This window comes from Thunnus maccoyii, chromosome 7 (genome assembly GCF_910596095.1).
Source record: "Thunnus maccoyii chromosome 7, fThuMac1.1, whole genome shotgun sequence".
Lineage (NCBI taxonomy): Eukaryota > Metazoa > Chordata > Actinopteri > Scombriformes > Scombridae > Thunnus > Thunnus maccoyii.
In genome coordinates, this window is record NC_056539.1 from 32,802,537 (window position 1) to 32,824,090 (window position 21,554).

At 39.7% G+C, this 21,554-nt stretch overlaps 1 long non-coding RNA gene across 9 annotated transcripts; it reads left to right on the forward strand.

The window, feature by feature from the left end:
* Positions 1-574: 574 nt before the first annotated feature.
* On the forward strand, positions 575-7,879 carry LOC121900770. 9 transcript variants are annotated; one of them, XR_006097062.1, is made up of 6 exons: positions 1,092-1,747; positions 1,928-1,996; positions 4,479-4,543; positions 4,693-4,759; positions 6,266-6,668; positions 7,587-7,879. It is a non-coding gene; the product is annotated as an uncharacterized LOC121900770 (long non-coding RNA). The 9 variants fall into 9 exon arrangements; XR_006097061.1 differs by having other exon boundaries at positions 575-1,098; positions 1,594-1,747; positions 4,479-6,668; XR_006097066.1 differs by adding an exon at positions 3,607-3,707 and having other exon boundaries at positions 4,479-6,668.
* Positions 7,880-21,554: the final 13,675 nt, after the last annotated feature.

The following is a 21,554-nucleotide window of genomic DNA, read 5'->3' on the forward strand; positions in this document are numbered from 1 at the left end:
CTCTGCTCTCGCTCTCTCTCTCTCTCTCTCTAATAAGGACTTGTTCTGCATGTGGATATCTGGTGAGAATGTGTGATGATAAAAAACCTCGTACCATGCATTATATTTTCCATGAGTCTTATACGGAGCTTGGGACTCACGGTTAACCAGCTCATCAGGAAACTGCAGCGTCCTGTAAGAGAATCCGACCGGACAGATCGGACTCAGGCAGCAGCTGAAGGATGTTTGTTAAATTGATCTGATTGGTGCTCTTGTCACTGGAAATGAACGTTGTTTTGGGTCCATAAAAACGCAGAACGCAGCCTGAAGAGCTTGAAATGTGCTGCGTATCGACATGTTCAGCGATGGCCATTTTATCCCTCGGTACAGTGCCCTGCTTTATTAGTGATTCTGTTTATTCATAAACATCTAGAACATCAATTAAAACATTTTCAAGAAGTTCTCTTACCGAAGCAACAAAGTGGGTCGTATGTTTGAGACTTCTAAAGCGAGCGATACAGTAACGACTGTTCTACAAATGACTAATGAGCGTTTTCTGATCTGCCATCTGATCTGGTTTGGAAACTAAATGATTAGATTCCAAAATGGACACAGATGCACACAACATTATGTTTATATAGTGGATAATGGTTATTGATTTGGTCCCCCGTAATTAAGTCCCCCCTCAGCTATATCAATGTATATTTTGTGCTTTAATCTACTTGTGTGAAACGTGCTTATTTGCTTTCTTTTCTAAGAGTGAGATGACAAGATTAATATTAATCTCTGTGTGTTAAATACAGAGCTGAGCTGTGTCTCAAATCACATACTTCTGTTAGTACACTGTCATGTAGTACACTGTGTACACTATATATTATTGGCGTAGTGCGCGAATTTTGACAGAGTAGTGTTGTCTCAGATCAAACACAGCCGTTGTGCACTTACCGGAAATGACGATCGCGAATTAGCATTAGCTAGCGTTAGCATTCGCGTTATCGTCCGTGCTACCAAATCATTATAGACGGCTAAATTAACCCAAAAAAGATACTGATGGCTTATATCCGACAACAGTTTAGTGGTGCTTAGTGCTAAAAAACTTATGCACTCAAAATGTTAAGTGTAAGTACAGAAGTATGCGATTTGAGACACAGCACTGGAGTCAGGATGTTGTTAGCCTAGCTTAGCATTAAAAGCGGACAAAGTTCAAAATAAGCATGTCAATAACTCTTTTTCCTTAAAATGTTAAGCAGCATTGACTGTTAGTAGGTAGGAGTATGATCCCCACAGTCAAAACCACACACACTTTCAGTATCTATGCTATTCATGTAAAAAAAGGTAATTAGCCTAGCTTAGCAGAGGATTAGCAGTGACTGTCATCTCAGCTCCTGACTAAGGTGGAATTCATACTTTAATGTATTAAAGAGTAGATTAATTTCATTATAAATATGACATGGACGGACATAGAGACTCAAGACAAAACAAATATATGAACTGTCACCTCCAAATAATCATGTAATGTTTATTAAAATGATGTTTAAAAAGACAAGAGAGCTGAAGGAGTGTTTGGAAGGTAAAGTTAACAATATATCTGACACTCGGTGTGTTTTATTCCAGAGGAGAATACTGGAGGTTCACTTTCTATGTGTTCCAGCTCTGTGGGGTCCGTAGCAGCAGAGAGGATGTAGATAAGTAAGAGGTCGTCTGGGAGAGATGCAGCAGATTTATCACAGGAAACCCAGGGGAGGAGAAAGAGGCTAATATAGCACAGGTGTGATGTGGAGGTTTGTCCTCATATTTCTCTGACTGTTGTGTCTCTCTTTGTCCTCTGCTGCTCGCTGGCTCAGAGTCTGACGCCGCAGCAGCACAGCGCTCTGCTGCTGCAATCTTTATCTCCAACTCATTTCTCATTCAACCGCTCTCTTTAATCTCTCTCTCTCTCTTTGTGCAGTAGGTGCTGAACAAAGAAAGCATCCCTTCTCATCGTTACATACCTGAAGAGATCACAACAAATCTGCAGGTATCTGCACATAAAGGCAGTCAGACAAAGTGTTAAATAACATCTGTAAATAGCATTGTTGTGATGGCAGATTAACAATCTTGGTTGAATGCAATCAGAATGACAAACCACTCAGCTGCCCACACAAACAGTCAGATGCATTTTCACACAGATTGACAGTGTGTGTGTCTCATATACAAACATCTCAGTGCTGCACAAACAATAAAACAACAATGAAATCTGCAGACAGAGAGAGAGTGTGTGAGGAGAGACGTTGGGATAAAAATGATTGAGTGGAAAGAAGCTGAAAACACAAATTTCCCTCATGAAGACGTCACCGTCGTAAACTTATAAACGACCGCGTCGTGTATTTCTGACACTGCTGTAACCGTCATCGGGGAACATTATTGCAATAAAAGACTTGTTATATTTTCCCCAATCTCTTGCACGCTGCGTTTTTATTGTTCCATTTGCATTGACTACGGCACCTCGGGAAGCACTCAAATTGTATTAGCGCACACGGAAATGAAATCAAAGGCCACATATTGATGTTTCCACCCGAAGCAATTAATTCTGATTTATGGTATTATTGGGTGAGAAAGCTGAGCGACAAACTCAGCACACTCAGTCATAAATAACGTCGCTCCTCTGAAATTGAAGCAGCTCTCCTTCAATGTTAATGCGGTCTTACGTCATTAAATGACGTTTCGCTCCAAATTGAGATGATTTGAAAAATTAAAATGACACTAAAATTGTTTTCAGCTCTACAAATGATATTATAAAGCTGAAATACATTAGGGTCATTTATAAAACGTGCCTAACAACTTTCATCCTTTTTATCTGTCAGAATGCTAATGTGTGTTTTTTTTTTAGACTTGATGCATTTTCATCAAGATAAAAAAGTTATTTGTCCCTCAGGGGATGTTCACATGTCACAGCAGCACAGAGACATGAAAACTCAAAGTAAATAGAGAAAATACGATTCAAAAGCTTTATACAAATGAGAAAACCTAGAAAACCTTATATCAAATACTAGAATTATGCAAATATTTGTGCAAATAATAGTCCAATAGTGAAACTCTAAAAGCCTTATTGATGTGATAAAGTGACTGATGTTAATATTAAAGTAAATCAGGCTGAAGTGTTGGTGTATGTAAACTATATCTACCATCGACACAGTATCGGATTAACTTGGTATCCATATATAAAAATCATTGGACACCGGCTCGTTTATACACTCATTCTAAAATATGGTTATTGTGACCAGGAACAATATAATCTTTATATTTCTGTTGGGTCATAAATTTACCTAAAAAGGGTTTTTATTATTTTTTATCTTTATATCGGGTCATCAATTAAACCATAAATGATCATTGTTCTCATTCTTTTGTGTTATGTTTGGACAAAACAAGCTGTATATATAGAGAGATATAAGATGTACAATGTAAAATGCAAAGTAATAAATATTAAATGATTGTAATATAATATAACTGCCAATCTATAATAACAAACTTATTAAAGAGGACTTTGTATATAAGCTGCTGCTTTTCTTTTCTACTGATTTTTTCTTTATTTTTTCTTTTTTTGTTAATTACTCTGATCTTGGTCTTTATGGTTCTGATCTGAATCAGATCTGTGAAAAACCAACTGACACACTGACAACGGACAATAACCCGACCTGGCAGCACTGACACCAGCAGAATCATGATGGTCAAAAAGAGCAAAAGTACGTGTATGTATATGTTTTTTAGTTTTTGTGTGTCTTAGTTGTGATGATTATGATGCACCGAACGATCAGGTGTAAATCCTGCAGTCGCTGTAAAAAAAACAAACTACTCTTGTCCGTTTGTTGAGAGTAAAAGATGAAATAATTTGATGTTGTTATTGAGTCCACAGAGGGAGGAGGACGAGATGCTTTGAAGGGTAAAAAAAAAAAAGAACAATAACGTCAGACTTTGACACGAGACACCACCGTTCATTTCCTGTTTCTTTTCAACAGACCACGATCCTTCCACAACCCTGCCCATGTTTATTATTTTATTATGACTAAAACCTGCCAAAGTGTAACTGTAGCAGTGTCAGATTAAGTAACAGCTGTGTTTCTGCAGCAGTTATGTAACTGTTGTCCTTTTTTACGTGGAGATATTTGGGGATTAGACACACCGACACAATAGATCAGGACCATCAAATCTGTTAAATATGAATATTATTTGGATTTCTAGTAATCGAATGAGCCTGTTAAAACCTCCGCTCTTATTCTAGCATGACTTTAGCCTAAAATCACAGTCAAAAACAGCTTCAGGCACGCCTGCGCTGAAAGAACACGAACAGCTTGACGTACAAACATAAAAAAGACATTTTTCAAAGTTTGTGTGATTGAAGCTGATCGATTTGTTTCCTGATTGAGAGAGAAAAACATTCCTGTTTCCTCGTTCACCGGTGGTTTATTTCCAGCTGAGATCTGGGAGCAGAATATCACATTCTCTTTCTTCTTCCCCCTCAGATACCTCAATAATACCACAAGACACAATGGAGGAACTGGGTTAGATGGAAAGCAGTGAGGCAGAGGTGTGTTTTTTTTGTTATTTTACTTTTAACTCTTGTAGGAAAGCAGCAGGGAAATGATGGGAATGATTGCACATCCCAGAGAGACTTTTCTTTTTCCCTACACTTGTGCTTTGTTGTCTTAACATTCCCACTGATTCCTTGGACTCCAGAAGCTTTAATATGTGTTGGCTGCAGTTTGCCTGGACTTCAAACAACTCGGCAAAGTCTGCAAATAAAGTAAGAAAAAGTAGTTTTTTTTACTCTTCTGGGGTATGAATCTTTATTCAATACTTACTGAGCTCAAATCAGAGAATGAAGTGGCTTTATTGTTGGTTCTATATACTGTAGGCAACTACGCAGCATGGCCAAAAGTATGTGGACATGCAAACATTACACCCCCATATGTTATAATTGAACATGTGATTATAAAACGGGCGATGAAACAGCTCTCAGCTCTTCCCGGAAGCTTGTCCTTCAGATTTTTGGAACCTGGCAACTCTTATTCAGGCAGAGAGGGCTTTTACTTTTTAATTGAATTACATATTCAATCTGTAATAATGTATTTCAATTGAAATTTCACAGGATGTGTGACAAAATAATCTCAACTCAAAAAAGTGCCACCGACCGGCTTTTTGAGAACTTTAACCACATCTCACAGACAAGAATGAACTTCTATACTTGAGTTTATCAGTTTATTTATTTGCACAAATTGAACAAAAACACACAAACAACAGGAACAAAAATGTGCAGGGAAAGGAGGAAAAAACCTACCTGAGTAATATGCATACATAAGTATACAAGAAAAACTAAGTCACATTGTTAAAAAATAAAATAAGAAAACCAAAATGAAAGCCTTTTTAAATATTCTCTAAAGGACTTTTAAGGAAGAAGAAATTTGAACCCAACGACAATAGTAGTAATAAATTTGGACGACGGAGGCAGAGATGCTGAAAGTTCCCAGTGTCTGAAGTAATATATTACAAATGGGCGAGTTCATAAATGTGCATGTTGCATTCCCTGTTTCCCTCAGTAACCTTGGTAACCGTTGGTCTTTTCATGAAGTCCTGTTAGCTTGTCACTCTGCGAATGAACTGAACAACGTCAATTCTACAGTGTATTTTAGAGTTCGGATACATGGGTTGCTTTTTCATTAATCTGAATCATTTATGTGTAAACTCATCATTTAAAGTTGTTTTTGATTTTTCCCCAAACTGGGAAAACCATTTCTTTATGGAGCTGGGGCATGAAGAAGACCTTCACCAAACTGTTGGAAGCACACTTTTGACTACAATAGTGTTTGCTAACACTTTAATAGTCACAGCTCCTTGTTACAGGTTGCATATAAGAGTGATGTTTTCCTCGGAGATGTTTTCATGTGAGGAGCGTTTTTGAGGCCTGGAGAGATAAAATCATCCAGTATTTCACAATAAAAATGGAAAAACAAAGAGAAAAGTCACACAAATAATACAATTTGTGACCAAAACATGTTTGTTTTTTTATATCATCTTGTGAGATTGATCTTATCTCTTGGGGATCTAGAATATCATCACGATGTCCCTTCACAAAGACTAAGAAGCCAACACCATAACAAACTGTCCCAGAATAAAAAGTACATAAAATGATGTGGTGTCCATATACTTTTGGCCATGTAGAGTACACTTTCCTCATACAAATATACAAAGCAAATTCAGAAAGATAAACTACATGCAGCAAATTTGTTCAAAACATATTTTTCTCTGCCAGGAATTCAGAACTCCACATTAACAAACAGGTGCATCTCTCCGCCACCTGCGGCCGCAGCGACCCGCCGCCCGCAGGCCGAAAACACTGATTCAGCTGCGTCTGAACTCCCAAATCACCTTGGGGAGAAACTGTGAGAAATCCCACTGCAATAACAGCACATCAGGTGCCTCAGCAGAGAGCGATCAATTAACAGCGGGCAGTCTATGGCTGCTAATGCGTCTCTTTCATACCCCGCTGTATGTACGCCTCTCTCTCTCTGCTGCTGCTGATGCTGCTGCTCTCTCCGTGTTGAGGACAAGAGAGACGACTTCAAAGGCCGGTTGTCATTAAAACAGCCATCTCCTCTATCGGGCATAAATATTCCATCAACAGCGCAAAGAGAACAGCATCCCGTCTGAATACAGTAAGCTGCTACGACACTTTCATTAAATATTTAGCCATATAGGCGGCTGTGGGAGCACTGTGTGTGTGTGTGTGTGTGTGTGTGGGTGTGTGTGTGTCCGTGAGTGGGTGGAAAAAGAAAGAAAAAGTGAATGATGTGTGACAGTGTTGGATTTAAGGAGTGTGATATGATTAAATGAAGACAGCGGGGGGAGTTCAGATACAACAGGAAATGAGAAAAAACTTGAATGTCTGTATCTCTGTATGAGTGGTTGTTAGTGTTTGACAGATTATTGGCCGGTATGATCTCAGGAAAGATCTTAGCCAATAAAACAAATTCCTAATACATCATTAGTAACATCCCAGTTTAGGCTCTGTCTACATAAAGGGGTAATGCAGCAATTTAGCACTTCTATAAAACTGCAAGAAACAAGAAAACAAGACATCAAGTCTACGTCCACACGAGCGAGCAGTGATCAGACAACTCAAGTTGGTTTTATGTTTACATTTGATTGATGGTTAAAAATACTGTGCACTGGTATTCATTAAATTTGGGTTTAATCACCATGAATGACAGCCTTCGACTGACATGAGGAGTTGCTACATTTTCAAGTACTCCCCGATTATGAAGCACCAAGTTGGATCAATGGAGAGAGTTTCCCAATTTTTATAATTACTTTCATGTCCAAAAAGCTAAGCTACTAGCAAGAAAGCAGCAAGAAAGCTACGGATATTCGAAGCACTCGTGGACGGAATCAAGACGAGAACAAATGTCAGATTCTTACCGCGCTTCACAGATAGCTAGATAGCAGATATCATCTTTTTGTCTTTTGCTTTTTTGGACCCGTGCAAACGAGAGGAGGATGTGACTGTTACGACCCTCTCTGCCCAGTCTGCCTGTGGCTTCAATTTGTGTGGCTGCTCTCTGTTGTTTCTGCAGGTACTGGATGTGGCAGCATCATCAGGAACACTGGCAACACCTGGGGCTCTGGGTGCCAGTGCCTCTTCAAAAACCCCGTTGGAGTCCAGTTGCTGGGTTGCTCTCCTTCCTGAGACACCTTTTGGCTTTTGGGTTGACAGTTGACTTGTTTTTCTGCACCCTACAACACTACATCCATACACTGCTCCACTCATGCACTCACCTACACTACTGATCTCACTGACTACACATGCCATTGTTAGGTTGGGTTTTTCTCTTAGGTTACTTCCTTTTTTAAAATAAATTGGTTATTAATTGGCTTTATTGTGTGCGTCTCCCTTCTTTGTCATGACCGTGCGCCCTGGTTTGTGACAAGTGGGGGCTTGTCCGGGATACAATATGATACAATCTGGATACGAGAAGCATTTTAATGCAAGATGTAAAGGGACTAACAACGTGCTTCACAGTGTGTCACAGAGACATTTCACTCTGAAGCCGAAATATCAGCCCTAATGGGATTCACCAAATACAGCAGGATTCTTCCTCTGGGAACCACGAATGTCTGTAGAAAAAAGTTGTGTTAATCCATCAAGTAAATGTCAAGATATTTAATTAGATAAATGAAAACTTTAATCAGCTGGTGGCAGCAGAGGAAGCGTCAGGGGATCATCGAAGTCAGTAGGATTTATTCTGTTGGAAACATGAACATCTGTACAACATTTTCATGGCAACTCATCCGACAGTCGCCGAGATATTTCACTCCGGATAAAACAACCGTCTATATGAGTGAAGAAAAAAGGAATCCTGATCCTGTAAACAGCCGTCCAGTTGTGGTGTGTTTGAGGGCCGACGCACTGAAAGCTATAATTGATGCGCCTCATTTGACGCGCTTCATTTGATGCTCCCATGGTGCACTGCAGGCATCAGATTTGAAATGCCAACACTGCAGAACCAACAGAGATCTGTCCTGTTGTTCTTTGTATTTACTGCTGCACTAGTATGAAGGAATTAATCTGAAAATTGGTTTTAATTCTCAAATTCACTGCTGCTCCCTCTCCTCGCTCGACCACCTCCCTTGCTCTCTCGCTCACTCTTGCTCGCCATATCTCTAACGGCTTTGGTCGCTCGGTTCTCATTTGATCCTCCAAAATCGAAACAAGGTCGGAGAAGGTGCGTCGAGGCAGTTTGACACGTCTCGTAATGCTTTTGGTGTGCATTCGGCCATTTAAAACAATCGGAGTACCTCAAAACACGTGTGTCAGACGCTTTCAGTGCGTTCGGGCCTTAAATCTGTCGTGTGCCAGTGTGTGTGTGTGTGTGTGTGTGTGTCAGCTGTGATGAATGGCTGTGTGTGCTACAGGACGTCTCAGGGCCGGCGGCTTTGATGATGGCCGAGCAGACGGTTCTAATGAAAACTGACTGTGAGGCTCAAGTTCAGCAGCAGCAGAGACTTCAGCTCATATTTCACTTCAGTAACACACTGTCACATTTATAAAAAAAACACTCTGCTGGCTCCGGATGAATCCATCAACAGTCAAGCTCGCACACTTTTTCCTCTAGTGTTTTGTTTGTTTGTTTGTTTGTTTGTTTGTTACAGTCTCTGGATGCCAAAGCCTGTCTTTTTTGGCGCCGCATGAAACAAAGATGTGATGTATATAAGATATAAGGCAGATATTTCAGGCGTACTTGGTTTGGAAAGTAAAAATCACATTTATTTTTCTCATAGACAATGTTTGTGACTCACAGTTGGAGCTCTTCTACAGCAGGAAACTCTCCTCAGTACAAAAGATGAAAAACTGTGTTAGAAAATATGTGGTTCTTTTATAAAAAAGTTGACTGTGTACATAAAGATTTTGACAACTACGATCCCCAGGGTGCATTTCAGCCAAACTGAAAACACCATCTGCAGCTTTTATCAGTTCACTTTTAAATTTGGGTTCAGTTGTGGATTCATTTAGTATCTCTGGCGTTATGAAGGGGCCTCAAGTACCAGGCGGGGGCCCCCAAAATTAAGGTCGATAAAAATGTCATGATAATTATCACATTATTACATTTTAATACAAATTGGAAAAATGTATAGTTATGGACAGGCTCATCGTTGTTTTTTTCATTGTATGTACCCTCTCACTCACATACCTAATATATAAAAAGAGGCCCCGCCCCCCGCGCCCCTTCCTCGAAATGGTACAACCTTCAAAGCCCTCGTCGGTTCGCTTGTAGCCGACTACCTGCCTCTCGCTTGAAGTTTGCCGTATTAACCTGCTTTATCAAGCTGTTTTTGAATGAGGCCCCCATGACCGGTGGTTAGCAGCAGCCCTGGCGATGACAAAGCGTTCTGGCTTCGCTTCTGCTCGTTTCTCAAAAGCATCTTAAGGTTAAGATGATTGTAAAATCCTTCTTAAACTCAACAGGTGTTTCCCAAAAATATCATAACTGAAAATGTTCTTTGAATTGATTGTAGATCAACATGATGAAAATGACGGAAAAAACACGATTTCTCAGAAACGAAATTGAAGTAATTACAACTGTAATTACAACTGTAATTACAACTGTAATTACAACAGATGGCCATAACTATAAGATCTTTACATTAAGGACATTGTTTAAAGAAAAATGTGAGATTCTAATCCAGTGCAAACAGGAACAACAAGGATGTGGTTTGAGGAAGAATTTGGGGTCTAAAGCGGTTTTACACGTCAGAAAAGACATGATTCATACGAGTCATATTTCCAACTTGGCTGATTGGTGTATAAAATGTGAGTTTGGCATTTAGATTATGAGTCCAGTTTAAATGAAATCTCAGTCTAAACCCCTTGGGAATCCACTGACCTGCATGGTAATGACTGTAAATCTGAATTGTTTGACCTTTCATGCTGCCATTTACCTCATCATTAGTTAACAAAACCCACATGTCTACATTTCCCTGCCGTAATTGCTCACTTAAATTATATTCCACGTGCTGAATTAGTTTCATAAAGATGATGTATTCAATAATCCAGCGGAGTGATCGAACAGAATGCATCATTGTCAAAATAAAATCAGTTTTTCTGACAGCTTGACTTCCTGCGGGTTTCTGATGGACACTTGATCTTAAAGTTACACTCACATGTAAGAGCTGACAGGCTCCGTCCACTCACGCAGATACGAATCAAACCTTTAGGGACCGAGTGAAAAGGTCTCACATTTTCAGTCTCAGCAGTCGCCTTTCAAAATCAGCAATTATTCCTCGTGTCCTTTTCCCATCGCCGCGCCACGTTTCCTTCCACAGCACCCAGGAGGACGGAGGAAGAGAGAAAATGGTTTATATAAATGATACACAGACATGTACAGTAGGTGCTGAAAGACACTGAGGCAGATGTGTGTTATTGAGGAAGTGGAAGTATTTTATTGATTTCTAACAGGCACCTTATGGTTTTGACAGAATGTCCTTGGCTCAGTGTGAGACTTGTGTGCAGTTTATTAGCGGTTTTCAATGTGTATCTTTGAATTCTTGAAGTGCTTTTGTGGATTTTTGCCTTCGTTTTTTAGTCTGAGTGTAACTTTCTTATTTCAGAAGAGTAAAATGAAGACATTTAGCTGATGCCAGTTCTGATCAACACACAATCACAAAATATAGGGTGAGAAACACATTTATTCTTCTTCTTTCTCCCTCTAATGTCTGTAAAACTACATGTGAACCCAAAAAAAGCAGAGATGAAAAGTTCAAAGAAATTTAAGCTCTTCTTCAGGCAGGAAAACATGCAGGGAAAAATCTGTAGCTTGCATTGTGTACCATGGATGGTTATATGTTAGACGGCAGGGTCTCGCGGGAGACAAAGTCATATGGATATCATGTGGAAGGGAGAGTTCTGTAAAGCTTTGTCTAGGTCTGGTGGGAATCTGTAAACAACTAAAGGTGCCTCCCGAGGCTGTCGATGTATACCAGTGAATTTCTTTCCTTCTTCAGAATTCTCCACAGAGACTCTGCGCATGTGATCTGTGTGAATGTCAACCAACCTCAATCTATTGATAATTTATCTATCAAAAGCAAAAGCATTCCAGGGACAAACAGACTGGAAAGGATGAAAATTTGGCAGATTTGTGAGCTGAGAACTGTCGACTATGTAAACTTAGGAGAATGATGGCTGATAACATTCAGCTGGACAAACGTCAACAAAATCAGCTGATCAGCCGATGTCAACCCTGATATATGAATAAATGTGACTTCACCACTTAATGGAGACCACTAAAATAACATTTAGTAGATTTATTATCTCTTTCCGTATACTAACAAATACTCTGAAATGGCTCGGCTTACTCTTTCAGCTTGCAGAGATTCTCGTTGGCCAGTAAAGTTAAAATGTAACAATCATGAAAGGCTTCAGGTTAACAAAAACATTTTCAACTTTATAGTAGGGATGTGCAGAGAGTCCAGTATTTGTATTTGTATCTGTATTTGTATTGGAATAAAAGTGGAAAAATCCTGTTTTTGTTTTTATTACACTTTTAATTTTAGAAAATTATTACGATTACTGAGCTAAAACTTTACTCATCGCCTCATTGCAGACAGACCTATCTATTTATACACCCATAACACAGAGACAGCACACTGTGTAATGTGTAGGGAGGAACTTCGAAGGCAATTATTGCTTTGCACTTTTCATTTATTGCCTATTTTTTTTTTACAACCTAACAGTTTATGGAGAGTCTTTAAGAGCACTTTGCATGTGTCAGTAGCTCAACTTTATCTCTGGGGAACACCCCCAACAAATAATTTTTAAAATATTTGTATGAAATAAATATTTGTATAAAACCCACTATTTGTGCTTTGACGAATAATGTATTTGTATTTGGGCAAACCCCTACTTTGTCGTCACACAGAACCCAAACTGTGCACTGAGATGATGAAAATTAAATCTCTTCTGGCTGGAATGACGCTTCTCCGGGCTGCTCGTAGGTGAACGTGCACGGGGGTTGATCAGAGATGATCATGGCAGTTTCTTTTATACTTGTATGTAATACTACGTTTGTTTTTGTCTTCCCCTCCTGACAGGAAATAAATCAATCAACTTGCTCAGACAGATGTGTGCGTCGGCTTCTCTGCTTACCCACGGTTACCCATAACCCCCTTCTCTACATGGGTTCACAGATACATGTAATTTCACATCGAATCCCATGAAAACCAACGTTTGTCTCTCAATACTTTCTGATTTCCCTACCTTGTCTGTTGCTCTCAGCCTCAAACCCACTGGTTCCTACTGAAGACATAAATCTTAAAAAACACGTCATAAATAAATAGATTCAGCAGTTTCCTAAAACAGCTGTCCGCTATGGTTCTTAGCAAATATTACTCAAACAGGAGGAAATAGTCATTTGTTGGGGACTATTTTCAGTGGCGGATAAATCTGCTTTTGGTCTCTAGTGAGTATTTTGGGTAGGAGGACGGTTCACTGATGTGTTTTTAATAGTTTAAAGATATATCAGGCTTGTTACTAGTAGTAGTAACAGCTATTAGTAGATCAATTCATTGTTGATTTGGGTCTACACATGGGATTTGTTGATGATGAAAATATCCAAGATTACTTTATTTGTCCCAAGGGAAATTTGTCTTGGACATAAAGGCTGCAAATACATACAATTATAGTGCAGCAACAGAAATAAAAATGCATTTCATAGACAAGCGCAGACATAAAGTGCATTCAAATACGAGCAACACAGCCTCTCATTTCACATCCTCCTCAGGTCCTGAGTTTAGGAGATTCACTGATCGAAGGATGAAAGAGTTGATACTTATTCCTGTGTTTAACCCTGTAGCGTCTACCTGATGGGAGCAGTTCCTATTCTGAATACAGGACATTGGAGGGGTCAGTAATGGTTTTCCTAGCCTGTTTGGAGGGAGGGATGCTCCCTCACCCCCACCACTATACTAAATACTGTCTATCAGCGGCCTTATGCTGTAAATGACAGCAGGATATTGCAGGCTTCAGCGTGAACAGGATGATTGCTGAGCGTCCGTATGCGTGCATGAGTTCATCCTCGTATCCAGCTATGAATCAGTGTGTACAAGATCATTTACACAGACGTACGCATGCTTATGCTCTCCTGTGTGAGTGTGCTTATGTGTGTGTGTGTGTGTGTGTCTACGAGGTTGCCACTCATCTCAGCCAAGGGCACTGCAGTCGTTCCTCTTGACAGACGAGTCACTCAGAGCTGAGAAACACCTTCCGCCCCGGAGCTCCACATCTCTCTCCTCCTGACAACATCTCCATCACTCCTCCTCATCCTCCCTCCGCTCTCTCTCCATCTCTGTCTTCCCTCCCAAGCATCTCTTTGTTTGTTTGTGCCTTCTCCTCCACTTCAAGTCCATTTTCTCTCCTAGAGCATGAAGAAGAAGAAGAAGAAGAAGAAGAAGACGGACGAGTATACGAGGCTCAGCGTGGAGCTGTGGTAATGACGCTTGTGATGGAGACGATGTGCAGGAGGAATGGATGGATGGGGGGAGGTGAGCTGAGGGCACAGCAGGAGGTCGAGGAAAAAAAGATGAAAGTCGAGCTCGGTGTGGAGGGATTGATCGAAGAAGAGCAGGGTCACACTTCAAAAAACATTATTTAAGACTGGACTCCTTCGTCTCGGCCCTCGCCCACCTCGCTGCCTTCCAGTGCTGAATGATGCAATGTGCTATCAATAGTAAATGTATGAATTCTGCATTTTTCAGGCATTGAGGTAACATACCGAGCTGCGCAGTTCTTCATGCGCACCTTCTTCATATATACCCTATATATATACATATATATGTATGGATCCAGTATGGGTGAGAAACATGCTCCTTCACACCCACCAGGAGGCTGCATGCCAGCGTTATCTGACTCCCACAGACAGCCTCTGCAGAAAAAAAAAACCAAAGTCTGCTTAAAAATTGATAGAAATTGGGTCATGTTCTAATTTGCCAAGAGTGTAAGTGAAGAGACGAGAGAGAGAGAGAGAGAGAGAGAGAGAGAGAGAGAGAGGCAAAGATCAAACTGGAAAAAGAGAAGAATGGAAGAATAAAGCTCCTTTCTGTCGCCCTCTTCAAAAGAAACCAAAAGCTGAGAATCTTGTCTTGCTTTAAGTTATAATTTTCATGTCTTTTTTTTTTTTTTTTTTTTTTTGCTCTTACTATTTGAGAGGATCTGAATTGGATTCTCTCTGCTTTGTTTTTTAATTAATGACCACAGGCTGAATCACGGAGGGAAGACTTTTTTTTTTCAAAACCATGAGAGAACATAGATTATTAAAAGCAGTGTTTGGTTGATCTGCTGCTGAAGCGGGGTTTTTCCTGCTCTTGTTCCTCTTTTTCTGAGACGCGTTTTTGATAAACGTTTTTTTAAATCACAGCTAATGATGAGTATTACTCACTGAACATGTTGTAGCTTTCACTCGTTATTTCCTGACCCACATATCAGTGTTTCTTGTGAATAACACATGATGTGTCACTGAAGCTCTGCATCAGTTTTATTAACAGACATTTGGGTGAAAAAAATAAAAAAAAGAACTTCACACTTCACAGCAGAGACTCATCAACCATCTGTGAGCAGCGAGAAACAAAGAGTCACTTTCAGATCTGGCACCTTGAAAGGAAACAGATGACGAAAATCTGAAGAGGAAGATCTGGAAGAGCTGGAAAGTGACTGAAAAATAATGAATTTACAACAGTTTTTCTTATTTTTGATTTTCAGAAAATACTGATGTGTCAAAGTACTTCAGTTAGCATGCAGCTTCCTTTTAGGTTCAGTTTGTACATTGAACTTTCAGTGTTGGCAAGTTAAACAACAATACCAGTGTTTTTTCATGTTTAATCAGATTTGATGTCTACATGTGGCACACCTGCGTCATCGTTGGTGGTTCAGTCGACCAGTAACACACAATAAAATGATGCTATTATAATTGTGTAAATTGTGAAAATCACAGAGGATCATTTGTTTTAGTGGTTCTAAAAGTGGCATTATCAGTATTCTGCCATCTGTTGGATAGATTACACTGAAATTTTGTGCCAGTATTCATGGTCTTCAAGACTTTGGTGATCCTCTGACTTTTCCTCTAGTGCTAACAGCAGGTCAAAGTTTGTATCACAACATGGTTTGGCAGAGTTTTGTTTGGACACTGATAGCATCCGAATGACTTTGGTGACCACCTGACTTTTCATTCAGCACCACCAGAAGGTTGACGTGTGGTTTTGACTGAAATGCCTTGTAGGGATGTGCAGAGATCCCAGTATTTGTATTTGTATCTGTATTTGTTGAGGCAGCAAAATTATTTGTATTTGTATTCGAATAAAAGTGGAAAGAATTTTAGTAATCCTGTTTCTGTTTTTATTACACTTTTAATTTTAGAAAATTAAAGTGTAATGCAATAAGTGTTCATGAAGTGTTTCCTTAGGAGCACTTCGGCTTTATCTCTATCTATTTGTGCTTTGCTGAATAACGTATTTGTATTCGGGCACACCCCTAATGCCTTAACAATAAGATGGATTACCATGAAATTTGGCGCAGACATTTTTCAGGAATACATTTGGGAAGCACTGATCTAGAGGATGTAGTTGACTTTATCTGTGACCAGCAGCACAACTCCACACCTTCATATGATTCGGATGGATTGTAAACACATAGAATTCAGCCTGATGGGAAGAGAATTTAACAAGAGCTGTAAGGGACTAACAACAAGTAATGCAAAGTTTCTCACTTTACTGCAGCTTCAGTACAACGTGTCCTGTTCCTTTCTGTTGTTGGAACATTTTTGGCAGAGAAGAAATAGACTGTAAGCCAGTAAACATGGATGTAAACAGTGCAGGATTTTAAATAGTTTAAAAATCAGCTTTGCAAATGTTTTATGGGAAAGGAAATGCATCCAACACATTCATCAGACCTCAAGGATACACACAATGAATTTATTAGTAACACTCGATGTAAACATAACTTTGTTTGTTTCACAGGACACTTTTAACAAGACTGAGACTCTACAGCCAAGCCAGCGGCCTGATGAAGCTGTGATGCTAATTGTTAAGAAAACCAAATTATAAGGCTGAAAGTTAGTTTTTGATCCTTAGCAGTCAAGGTGAAGTGAAAATGGCGTTCATGCTAAAATGCTTACAATGCCAATCTTAACTTGCTCATGATTTGCAGGCATAATGTTGACTATATTCACCAGCTTTGTTTAGCGTGTTAGCATGCTAACATTTGATAATTATCACTAAAAACAGTGGGAAAGAAAGTATTGGACTAAAACTTTGACCTATGATGGTGCTGGAGGAAATGTCAGTGGGTCACCAAAGTTATTACAGTTCATCGTAAGGGGACAATGGATGTCTGTACACAATTTCATGGCAATCTCTTTAATAATTGATGATATAGTTCAGTTTGGATGCTGCTTAGTGGTGGCTAAAAAAACAACACAGAATTCAACATGTACAGTACGAACAGACACAAACCCACATTAACTACATGAAAGAAAGACAGACAGACTGTGCATATTCTCTCTCTGTTTCTCTCTGGGTAATCATGAATAATTTCTCTGCAGGGAGAAGAACAGATTTTCCTCTCAGGTAAGAAGCATGTAGGCCAGAGCACTTCAAAGCTCATGTTTTTATAATGTCTTACTGTGAGCGACAGAGAAAGAGAGAGAGAGAGAGAGAGAGAGAGAGAGAGAGACATTCTGTGTTATTGGATCAAACAACCCACAGCAGCATCATGGAGGAGCAGGTCATATTTTGGTTCACACACTCAAGAACTGCTGACTCCACATCTTCATTTACAGCAATACAAACAAAAGCCTGTTCAGAGAGCAAGACAATAAATGAAGTAGGTTTGAAGGTTTTTATATTTTTTAATTTAAAAAAAATCTGGTTGTGCACTCTGGTCTAGGTTTTTCGGTAGGGTTAGGGTTATGGTTAGGGTTATGGTTAGGGTTAAACAATGGGCCGAATTATTTTCTATTCATCTACACAGCAAGGTTCATATTTATGTAACTTTGAGCAATAACTTTGATCGTTTTTATAATAACACAATAAAGATATACTGCATTCAAAGTATTTACAGCATTTGAATGCAGTTTGCTCCGCCTCCACATATTGTCTCAGTGGGTTTGAGGTGAAGGACCTTTGCTGCTGGACGTTGTTGTATAAGATAAGATCTACTTTATCTTCCCTTTAGGGAAATTCTTCTTGGGCTCAACATCGCTGCATCACAAAAATGTAATTCCAGACATACACGTACTGTAGCAGCAACCTTACAATCATTCTTACATTACACACAAACAATGAAATCAATAAAACCCGTGCAACTTATACTAACCTGTAAAATAATATTACACTCGTACAGGTTTGGTGAACCTGCAGCTGCTGCTGTGCGGCTCGGGGCTGTTCTATCGCTGTTCTCAGTTGATGTTAATTTTTAACATTTTAAAATATATATCTGATAAATCAAACTGCATTTGAATATTTGACAATACTGCCAATAAATCTGCAGTATTGCAGTATTATAAACTAATCTCGTCATCATGTGATTGATAGGAATCTCCTGCAAGTCATGCATGTAGCTACTCTATTCCAAACATAAAACATACTTGTGCAGACGCAGAAGTTTGTTAGCCAGCCTAGCGTGACTGACTGAATCGTCATGGCAGAATCTGAAAGGGAGGAAAACCTCCATGTCAACATGGCCTTTGTGAAGACTTGCCTCAGAGATGTTGTTGCTCTCCTCACTCCTGAAAATTACAATTTGAAGCGTTCTGTGTCAGACCTGCAGCTGTCACGGCACACAAACAGAGAATATCAGATATTAACAACTCAATTTTAACACAGTTACATACGGATCTTGAGGAATGCTGGTATTTTAGAATTGATTTGGATGAGTCTTGCGACGTTCAAGAAAAGCCACAGTTGGCAATATCTGTACGGTCAGAAGAGAATTAAGGAAGAGCGGTGTCTAAGAAGCTGAACTTGATGAAGACCTTCCCAGTTATCTGCTTCTCCACTGCACTGTGAGATGTATTTCAAGAGGTAACATGCTTTCCATGCTTTTTTTTAACTTTTAAACCCAGTGAAGCTGTTTCTGGAAGAGAAACACTATCCTGAGCTACATGATTCCCAGTGGATTTCAGATTTGGGGTTTCTGGTCGACATGCTACATCATCTGAACAAACTTAGACTAGATCTGTAAGGGAAGTTAAAAATGCTGCCTGACATGATGCAAAGTGTTTTCACAATAAACTCAAGCTCTTCCAGACTCATCTTCAAAAGGGAGAGCTGACACGTCCTTGTTGAAGGCAAATGAAGAAGCGGCCGAGGTCTCAGAAGGAAGCTCTGGATGCTATGCAACACAGATTCTGCAACCTGAAGCAAAAGTGGCCACATCCTCATCAACCCTGTCACTGCTGCATTGGACTGTTTGAAAGCCCCTTTAGTGGCAGATGAAGCAGCATCCCAGCTGGAGATGATTGAACTTTCTGAGGAGACTTAAAAGTGTTTTGAGAGAAAGAACCACAGAGTTTTGGACAGATATCACAATATCAAACAGGCTGCACTCAAGCTGATGCAAGTTTTTGGATCCACTCATGTCTGTGAATCACTTTTTTTTTCTACAGTTAAACAAGTGAAGTCAAAACATTGCTCTGTTCACACGGACACATGTGAAAGAGTTGCTTCGGGTGGCCGCAGCTGAGTACAAGCCAGACCTGAAAAGGATTGTGGAAAACAAAGACTGCCAGTTGTCCCACTGAGCAAACCGAGATAAGAAAGGACCAATGAAAACTGTTGTCACTGTTGCTGTTGTAATGTCAGCATGCATGTGTTGTGCAGCTCTTTGCAATGGTGTGGGACTGGTGGTCCACCCCTGCACTGGTACATTGTACCAGAATGTTGCACGTTCAACATAAAGCCATCAACTTAAATTCTGCACATCAGCGCAGACTATAAAGTGCTCTGAGACCATGTAACATTACACCAATACATTATTTAACACTGCTGTTTAAAATCTTAATGGATGATGGAACAAATAAGTTTTTATAACGCTTCAGTCCGCATCAGGTTAATGCTCATATTCAGAGTGAAGGATGTGAAATGGATCATTTATTATTTGCTGGGCCTCTCTAAGAGAAGGTGGTGTAACATCAGTACAATCTTTTGCACATGATGCTCCACCTGTGGAACACTTCTCAACACGTGTCATGTTTAGCATCTATTCTTTAAAGTACAGATCTGAAAAGTATCTCTGAAATAAATGTAGTGCAGTAAAAGGTACAATATTAATAGTGGAGTAGAAGTACAAAGTAGCATAAAATGGAAATACTCAAGCAAACTAAGTATCTCCTTCCAGACATAATTTTATAACATACAGAAGTCTAAAGCTTGGTAGAGTAAATTGTGTCTGACGATGATGATGTCACAAATCATGCTCATATGTATATGAGTTAAACTGACGGATGAATGTGAAAACAAACTCTGCACATACATCATTCTGCACAGAGAAGAAAACAACATCTAGCTGAAAGAACAAGAAGAAAAACCTATTTTTGAGCGAAGGAGGACTTAAAGTAAATGTTCTTCTTTCCATCATTGTCGACTTCTGCCTGACGACTGACTCCTTTTGTGGAGGAGTTTACTCTCTGACAGAGCAGGGTTAATTGGATCCTGCAACATCCTGAGTTTCCTTCATTTTGGAGCTTCAAGAGTGCTAATTTGTGTGTCAATTTGTGTTCAACACAGATGCACGTGGCATATTTGAGCGAATCCACCAATCACAGCGATTCCAAATGATATTGTCTTCTTGTCTTCTAGTTGTTTAACCTTCAATACTGAAAACAGCTACAAGTTTTGATTATTTTTTGCCATCTTTCAACATGAATCCTCATGCGCAACATCATCTTAAGAGTAGAGCAGGACTCAGTGATAGAGACACAGTGTGTCATGTATGCCACAGCGCTCACAGACATTATGCAGTACTCATCTTCACAGTCACGTCTCAATTTAGCCCACAGCTTCTTCCTGTGATCTTCTGCTTCGCTTTGAATTACAGGGAAGTGAAAATGATGGGAGGATGAAAGACGACGGGTTGGAGAGGAGAGGAAGGTCTGTAATGTAATGAAGGGAAGAGGAAGTGATGAGTGGAAAATTCAAGAGAGAGAGAAGGAGTGAGTGTGTGTGTGTTAATGTGTGTGTGTGTGTGTGTTTGTGTGTGTAAATAAGAGTGAAGGTGGCAGGTCTGTGAGCTGAAGAAAGTCTTCAGGGCACAGATGTCTGTTGTCAAATCAGATCACTCTCAGTCACAAGAACAGATGCCATCCCTAGGCTCACTGTGTGTGTGTGTGTGTGTGTGTGTGTGTCTCAGTGGGAGTGTCACCATCACTGTTCCCCTAAATTTCCCCTGGGACTGTGGTGGATTTCACCGCTTGGAACCTGTTGCCTCTTGTAGCTGAACACAAAACACAAATACTCAAATACTCTGTTTCATCTTTGCTGCCACGTCATCCAGTCCGCCGTCTATGCAAATCTACTTATTTGATAAAAAGTGAAAAAAATACATTCTCAGGTTATCTGACTTTACTCTTGTAGCGTAAACTCAGCTGATCAGGTTTAGTCAGACTCTCAGTTTTCAGTGAATCTATCAGTGTTTACAAAAAAGACTGTGGAAAGAAAATGTCACAGATAAATACTTTAATGTCACATTACAGCTCATTTCATACATTTGTTATTAGTACACACAAACACACACACACACACACACACACACACACACACACACAGTGACTAATGAACTCATACGATTACTTGTCATGCTCTTAATTACCAATGTGTTTTCTTGTGACTAATTGCTAAATTATCACAACTGAATACATAAACAGAGTAAGGTGTGAATGCAGTCACATAACAACTCTGTAACTCTCTCTCTCTCACACACACACACACACACACACACATACACAAGCTACATTCGCCCATCCACACATACATTCATACGCTGAAGTGCCAACCTGCTCATC